Source organism: Pinus tabuliformis, chromosome 5_2, assembly GCF_031772625.1.
Source record: "Pinus tabuliformis cultivar Carrire ecotype Pingquan chromosome 5_2, CPIR1, whole genome shotgun sequence".
Lineage (NCBI taxonomy): Eukaryota > Viridiplantae > Streptophyta > Pinopsida > Pinales > Pinaceae > Pinus > Pinus tabuliformis.
In genome coordinates this window covers 424365166-424374069 of record NC_142306.1, presented here as the reverse complement: position 1 = coordinate 424374069, position 8904 = coordinate 424365166, and the positions used below count along the sequence as shown (strand labels likewise).

The 8904-nt window shown below is 35.5% G+C and overlaps 1 pseudogene; it reads left to right on the top strand.

The window, feature by feature from the left end:
• Positions 1 to 340: 340 nt before the first annotated feature.
• Positions 341 to 1354, top strand: LOC149159409 (putative calcium-binding protein CML27; annotated as a pseudogene).
• Positions 1355 to 8904: the final 7550 nt, after the last annotated feature.

The window sequence follows — 8904 nt, the reverse complement described above, 5'->3', positions numbered from 1 at the left end:
GTCTTACTCAGCGGAGGAGTTTTACTGAAAGTAATAAAAATTTTAATTATATTTAAAGAAAATTTGATAAGGATTTTTGTAAATTTAAGTTATAATTGTTAAACTTCACAATTTTAGGTGTGTTAAATATTTTTGATGATGCTGAATATATTTCCACCATCAAATATATAATTCAAATACTATCTTTACAAAAAAAAATTTATCCAAATTCCAACCACTTTTGACTGTTCCGCAATTCCCCCGATCATTAAAAGACTCCTATAACAACTATTGCCCCAGATGCCATATGACCATAACCACGGTCTCTAATGATGGCTCCTGGAATCTTCTTAAACATAAATACGGAACCTAACCACGAAGACCAAACCAGGGTTCTTCGTCGGAAGGCGGGATCCACTAGATCTCTGCTCCTCTCGCTTCTATATATATATTCATAGTGAGGAAACGATTTATCTGTGAACTCCCTCTTTACGATTTCAGAATCGTTTTAGTGCTCAATTTGCTGTGAGTTGTGTGTATATATACAGTGTGTATATCATCGGAGGTAAGACCACTGCGCGTTTCGATCACGCTTCCTTTGGCTTTTCTCCTGTATTTGTGTATATACCATAGGCGGTTTCAGCTTTAGAGTTTCATGGAAACTCTGTCCCTCTTACCACCATCAGATGAAGTGCAGACCGTACGCTCGTCGCCGGAGGAGCAGCTGATTCGGCCCTCTCCGTCATTCCAGCTGCGAAGCCCGAGTCTAAACGGCATGAAGCTCCGGAGAATTTTCGACTCCTTCGACAGTAACGGCGACGGGCAGATCTCCGTCGACGAGCTCGGCCATGCCCTGGAGAGGCTCGGCCTGCCCATTCCCCTGCCCGAGCTGGAATCAACAGTCGCCGGGTCCTTCAAGGCTGGTTCCGACGGCCTGGACTTCGAAGGGTTCGCTGCCCTGCACCGCTCGGTGGCGGAGCAGCTGCTCGGCTACGGCGCCGCGGCGACGGAGGGCGCCACTGGGGAAGAGCAGGAGCAGGAATTGAAGGAGGCTTTCCGGGTGTTCGACGAAGACGGCGACGGTTATATCTCTGCCGCGGAGTTGAAGAGCGTCCTGAGTCGGCTCGGATTGGCCGGCGGCAACGATGTGGAATTTATGATTTGCAAAGTGGATCAGAATTCCGACGGGCTCGTCGACTTTGTGGAATTCAAGCATATGATGACGACGCAAGCTGTCACGGTGCGCAGTTCTTGACGGAATTGAACGGCCGTCATGTGAAAGACCATAATATGAAGTATAACACCATAAATATATACTTATGTTCGTATTTTGTACCAGTTAATGAAAATAAATAAGCCTTCAAGGCAAAGTTATTCCCAAACTCTTTTTTCTTACTCTGGCCCAAGAATAGTTTGAAAATTAATTTAATAAGTAACGTTTTTAAAATAAATAAATGAAAATAAAATTATTTATCTCATTTAATTACAAAATATGTATAAATATAAATGATAATGGTTAGTCTAATTAGACAACAATATTGCTTGGGAAAGAATGGTTTCTCTAACATGATTTTGACAAAAATTGGCATAGGAAATCTACGTTATATCTGTAAGTTTCAAAATTTTAGGTGCTTCACTGGTTTTTTAAGGTGCTGAATCTTTTTACACCATTAAATAAACAATTTAAACATTCTTAGTTTCAAATATTTTGAAAAAAAAATCATGGAATTTTGATGAGAAAATTGTCTTCGAGCAAAATGACCGCTTACTTAGACAAGTCTTATTTTGTGTTTGCTAGGTTATGTGAGTCCTAATATGACTAGCACGTCTAACATGTTGCTTAAGTAGTCATGACCTAAGAATATTTAAGCCAAGTCAGGATCACATCCACCTTGGCCACAATGACCCTTAACATGACTAGATTTTGCTAACAAAGTACCAATGACCTTTACACCACCTTAATAGAACACCCTGTCACTCATTTCTCTACACCCTTTGGAAAAATATAAATGATAAATTTATTTAAGTGTAATTTTATTTTTAAAAATTAAAAATAAGAAATATTAACGAAAATTTTATATAAAGATTATATGTTGATTTCATGTAACTGTTTATTTATTTTTATGATTAGTTTTTATATTTTTATTTTAATATTTTAATGAGGATAATTATTTATTGAAATAATAAATTTATAATATCTTATGATATTTTAAATTTATTTATTTTTAATATTTATATTTAAATTAATCATTTGATTCACCCATAGTGGGTGTTTAAATTTGACAATTTTCGAGAGGTAATCAAGGTTAAATGGGAAAAAGGTCACTTGGTCAAGCATTCAATTTGCCAACACACAAATCTTAATCTTGAAATGATGCCCACACCAGTATGGCAATTCATCATGATTTGCAATGGTTCCTTGTAATGTCGAACGAATTGTTCTCATATAATTTCTCGATGTTATGGGTCTCAATATGGCATCACCTCCAGCTCAAAATGGTGAATGAATGGTAATGCATCGGCCAAGGAGCTTAAGAACAACATCATATATGAGCTAAGAAATGTGGCAAAACTTGATATAAAAGAACCAAAAACATAAAAATAGTGGACATTTTATTATAACTTGTTTACATGGATCAATATAAAGGAGCTAAAAGATTTATCTAGAAAGCCAAAGAAATAACCATCCATGCACCCAATGAACGAATTACCAAAATATGCCCAACCATTTATGCATTGATAATTATCAATTAAAAAAACTAATGCTTAAAGAATTTACAAATTAAAGTTAATGTCGAAATGAAGAAACCACAAATCAAGGAAGATTTGGAAATAATGGCTCAAAAAGATGGTAAGGACCACAATAATTAGACACATTTATGTTGTGGGTTCTAGGTTAAGTGTTGAGTTTTTTATCACTTCAGTTGGTATACTAAGTTCTAGTATTTTTAGGTTTTTCCCTTGTGGAGCACTCTAGTAATAGGAATATGTATGTACCCCCAATAGGGGTGATCAATCGTGCACACACTTGGCACATGCGAGGCCCCCTGGGGTTCACCCCTCCTCCACACGGTCATTAAAGCTAAGATCATATGTTGTCCTTGCATTCACTCCACTTGAGTGACGATCTCTTTATCAAATCCATCAGTTAAATCCAAGGGTATGCGAGCATTCTTCTCCAATCTGGAATTTTGGGCGATGAATTTGGGTCTAGTAGATAACTATGGAGCGAGTGACAGGGTCCATGGAGACTCACTAGGGTCATGGCCTTGGGTGAGTGGTGAAGTGGAAGCCTTGTCTGTTTCAGTTTGGGTTGAATTCAGCCTTCAGTCCTACACTTGGAATCTGTGAACCTTAGTGGATGGTTTTTTTATTAAGCTCCATACCATTTTATAGAAAACCTGTCACTAACCTTCAAAAGGGAAGTGGAGACTCCTGGAGCTCTCCTCTAGTGTGTGGGGTAAGGTATTAGTGTCCGCAATTTTTACCAAATAGTATGCATGTAATTACAGTCAGAGGGTTCAATCAATGATTGTTTGTGGTCGCCCTGTTGTCGTTTCCTTAGCGGAATCCATCTCCATTTTTAATTTGTGTGGGGGGCGTGTTACTCTGGTCTCTAGTAAATTTTGTTGTTTGTATGGGTGCCCATTTGGGGTAGGATTTATTGAGTTGGTGTCTCTGCGCACTTGGGGATGTGCCACTTATCTTAGAGGGTCAATTGGTTGGCGAGCGGTGTATGTCTTAGGTATCTCTTCAACCTGGGCAGAAGCTTGCCCATCCTGGTGCAAAGTCTGTGGTATTTGGGTTCTAGTGTGTCCAGTTGGGCTATCAGTGTCTTGGTCTTTCTTTTTACAACTCTTTTTGCAGGTTCCATAGAGGGTATCCCTCGACCCTTCTCATTAACCACTTGTATGTTCCTTCCAAGCACATTATGCCTTGCCAACAGGGTCGGTCTTGTCGGTGGGGGAGTAAAAAATTTCATGCAAGGCATCCCGATTCAAGCCATAGCTCGTCCTTTGACAACTTGGCTGACTGGGAAACAGAGGATGTTGTGGCTATCTCTCTAGCTCATTCTCCAGGTCATATAGTGGCTCCTGCAACTATGGATTCCATCGTTGAGTAGCTTCAAAATATCCAAATCAATATGGACATTCTCAGGGACCACAGGTATGAAGACCGCAATGAGATTGTGGCTTATCTCAATGATATTCAATATAGTCATAATGAAATTCTGGAACAGTTGGATAGCCTCCATCGTAGTCACCGTCACACAAATGACCACCTTCACATCCTGGAAGCGTGGGTGGAACACATTGATTTCCATATGCATTATCATGTTGATTATTTTTCAGCTCTCCCTATACTCCCTCCCCACCCCCCTCCTTGATATGTTGCTATCAGTTCTAGTCTCCTTTTTGTTTTCTCCTAGTATGTTATGGCTACAATGCCTACCAGAAATAAAGAATGTAAAGTGTTCTCTATGGTATCCTCTAGTCCCCAATCTCAACAAGTCTGGTCAGAATGAGAGAAAGGGGACCATCGAGACATATTTTGTAAGCTATGTTTTCCTGAAAATATAATGAATTTTTTTTAACGACAAAAAAAAACAAAAAAAAATAGGAAGATGTATGTAATGGGAGGAACATATCAATGATTACTTGTTAGTATACTGGACCCATGTAACAACCTCTAGCAGACCTATCTATTACATAAATAGAGAAAACATCTTTGTGACTTTTAATTTCATGGGTGTTTCAATAATCGAATGTGATTGGCTTACTCTTACTTTTAAGAAAGAAAAATTCTTTTGGTATCCCTACAAAGGCTCACAAGCAATAGCAATATTTGATTAGCTATAGCTCACAAAAGTGCCTAGCATACACTAAGTTTCAAATAGAAGTAGCAAGAACTATTGATTTAATAATACCAGGACAATGAAACAAATTTTCCAACCATACTTAACATTTCGTTCAGGGAGTATTTTACAAGAGATTCCAAGGAAAACAAGTTAAGGCTAAAAAAAGGTAAAGTTGTGTATCTTGCAAGGGACTCCGGGAAAAACAACCGAAGGCCTAAAAAAGGTAAAGATGTGTATTGGAAGACAAGGTAGCCGTGATTTTTGCTAATTCTTCTATCTAACAAAATCTCGTCAAATTTTAATTAAACTTACAATTGTGTTATTTTCATGATTGTCAGAGACAACTTAATTCAAAACGCTATTTATGATAAATCACCTAACGTTCAACATAAACAGTGATTGTAACATAAAAATGATGACTTAGGTAAGACCCAAATGTGTGGTTGTATCTTCCAACAAATTATACATTACTGATAAACCAATTAACAAAATACCAAATCACCTCTTATTATCTACCTCTTCATTAAAATTCAATGGAAAATGCTAGTTGTATATTGATACAAGAGATGGTGCTTAGAGCAAAATCAAGAAAAATGAAGACTTTCAAACCCTTGTCCTCATCTCATCTAAATTGCATACATTACGCTAAGTAGGCCTAGTCTATGAGGCTATGTGAAGAAATCCAATTAAATAAGCTGCATCGTGAACTTCACCTTGTGATTATACACAGATAAAAAAAACTCTTAACCATAGAGTTTTCTTTAAAATCATTTAAAATTTGATTTATTTATATAACCATGCTTTGCTCCAAAACACGTAAGCTTTGTTAATGAGAACTTGATAAGATGAAACCTTTTATTCTAAAAAAAAATTATAGTAAGAAGAATGGCACTACGCCCACATTAATAAGAACATTAGAGTAAAATTTAGCAACTAACAAAAATCAGCTTAATTCAAGGAAAAACACATTATAACTGTATTAAGGAAATTAAAGACATGTATTGATTGTGACAAATGAATTGTTATAAATTAGTAGAAAAAGGTGTAGAAAGAAATCAAAGGTGGATAGAAATGACAACATACATGAAAACTTTTAGTTTGCATGCAAAGAATTGTTGAATTAAGTTTAGAACACTGAATCTCTCCATTAACTCGGAAAAAATATATAAATATATAAAGACCAAACGAAATTAGATGAAGATTCAAAGTTGTCTAATCAGTTTTCAAGAGAAACATTATCACAACTTGCAAATTGATTGTACAAAAAGAATTCATTTTTGCATTTCAAATTTCTCCAACATTCTTTTGTTTTTTGTTTTTTAGTTGAGGATCCTAGGAGCTCAAACATACAACTCCATGCTTATTAGATGCTCATTTATTTTTGTTTGGAACATTAGCTCATTTTCATTTATTCACTTGGAATTCCCTAAATTTTGATTAAAAAAACCTTTTTGTCAATTTCAGCACAATTTTCCCAATCCCCTGCAGTCAGTGTTCATGATTCCCGAATATCTAATATAGTTTCGGTTAATTGTGGCAAGAATTTAAAATTTTAGTTTTTCGTGTCTTTAATATTCAAAGTTGTTTGTAACTCCTGAACTTCCTTCACTAATGACCACAACCATTAATTTTGTCCATATCATCATCTACAGTCACTTCAAAAGGATTGTTACATTTTCATTGTGTTAGAAAACCAACTAATTCCAACATAGAATATAACATTTATCAAAATTTAGAGAACATAAACTTTGTGAAAAGCTTTTATTTCTTGAACCTTTGTGCATTATGTAATGGATCAACAGCTAAAGATGTAATTTGGAAAAACTGACTCTGCCATATGTATTTCTTCCTTGACATGTCTCTTGTTGAACATAAAAGATTCTTCTTCAAATAATTTGTGTCCTTCAAAGCAGGATACCAGAAATTTGTCCATTAAAAGTTGTGACATCTCGCCACTAGCATTTGTGATTTCGTCACTAACAAGTTCAAATGATGCCATGCTTGCTTCAAGTGGTTCCACCTCAGTTTTCTACTTTTAATAGGAAACTTCCCATTTCCCTTCCAGAATTAGAATCGACTGCAATAGCCCACTTGGATGTTTGCACTCAGATTTTTCCTGTTGACAATCTAAACACTTTGTGACGAAATCAACCGAATCTTTCTTTAGATTCGACCAATAGTAGAACTTCTTCACAACTGTCAATGTTTTATGATATCTCAGATGGCATGAATACGACATAACATGAAATTCCGTCAAGATAATCTTCTTGAGTTCACTATTTTCTGACACATAGATCTTGTCCCTATATCTCACCAAACCATATTTCATCTAGAGGCATGGATTTCGCTTGTGCTACATCTATCTCTTTCTATGTCCCTTTCCAGTACCATATTTTCACCACTAGTGCAACAAACACCTTCTTCTCTTATGGGATTATATAGTTTCCTCCATGTTTCCCTGATTACAATTTTTATATACGTCAGAAAGTTGCTTTTCCAAGTGGATTAATTGGAGGTTCACAATATCACTAATGAATTTTTTCAAAAAAATTTGTCACTATTATTTTCTAGGCAAAATCGTAGCCTGTTTAGACTACGCTTTGTCAAAAGTGGCAGTAAATGTTCTTTTGTAACACTTTATAGTGGCACCCATCTTTACCTTAAAATTAAAGTGAACCCTATTGTGCATGTTAATAGAAGCTTCACCTTAATAGAAGTTCATTTAAGCCTTCCTTGGATGATATCTTATTATTCAAATATGCCTTCGTGATGCAACTTTTCATTTGACTTACCAAGGGAAAAATTCCAAGTTCATTCATAACTCTAACATATTAGTATATGCAACCAATTTTATCAAATTTACCTTATAATTTTCAATAGGATTAACAACCCAAATTATTCTCATAAAAACCTAAGGGTCCCTCCCCTTTGCACTCAAGTACATACAAGTCATTTTAATCATAGACTACACCAATACCATTATCTTTTACTTACCATTCAATCAAGCATTATTATTCCTTTATAATTCTTACATTCCAACCCTTTTAATCCTAACAAAACATCAATAGGGAAGAAAGTCAAAGGAAAGGTTTTCCCTTTCTAATTCCTTTGCATAGGTTGGAATTCAAAACTCCTCTACTCCATTTCCTTTCAGTAGTTACTGTCAACTAGGTTTACCATTTCCTCCTGGATTTAGCTCTTCCTTCTACATCACATAGATACTTCATAAGACTGAATTAACATTTAACATGTCGGCCTTATGCAATCATATTTATGGCTAGTAGATCAAATATGTTGTAACAATGTGAGCATACTTAGTTGTTATCTTCATTATTTTGTAACTTTGTTTCAAAGCCTTCTAATAGTCCATTCATATGTGATTATATCAACATACAACTTTCCCTAGCTACGACTTCCAATATCCCTTGATATGATCTTAGTTTTATGATTTAGTGTCAATCCTATCATTCCAGTCGCTCACCTATCCATTTCCTATGTGTATCCATAAATATGGATTCACATTATGTATTCAACTAGGTATTCAAACAATGTCTCATTCATACACACTAACATGCTTATGCACTACCTAAACTAACATGCTTGTTCTCATCATTAATGTACATCTATGAAATACAACAACCTGTCTTGTGAGAGCTTACAACCAAATGAAAAGTATCATAGGCCTAAGAATAACATGTTGTCATCTTTCATATGACAAAAAATAGCAAAAAAAAAAAAAATTCCAAGTAACACTAAATTATCAAGTGGCCATTAACATCAGCTAGAGCATAGTTAGTACTAGATCTTGTTTATTTTCCATCCATGCATTCATATCATTGTTGATATTAAACTTTTAATGAGGGAATTATTACCTAATTCCCTCTCAATATTATGAGCATACCAAAACCATACATGCATTGCTATTAGCATTTATTGGATTCTACCTGATCAATTGGTATATCTAAAAGGTTTTTTTCATTTTTCTTTACCAACCTCTCCATCGATACTTTATTATCTATAACCTTATCCCCACAAGGCATTATGCAACATCCTCATTAGATTCTCTG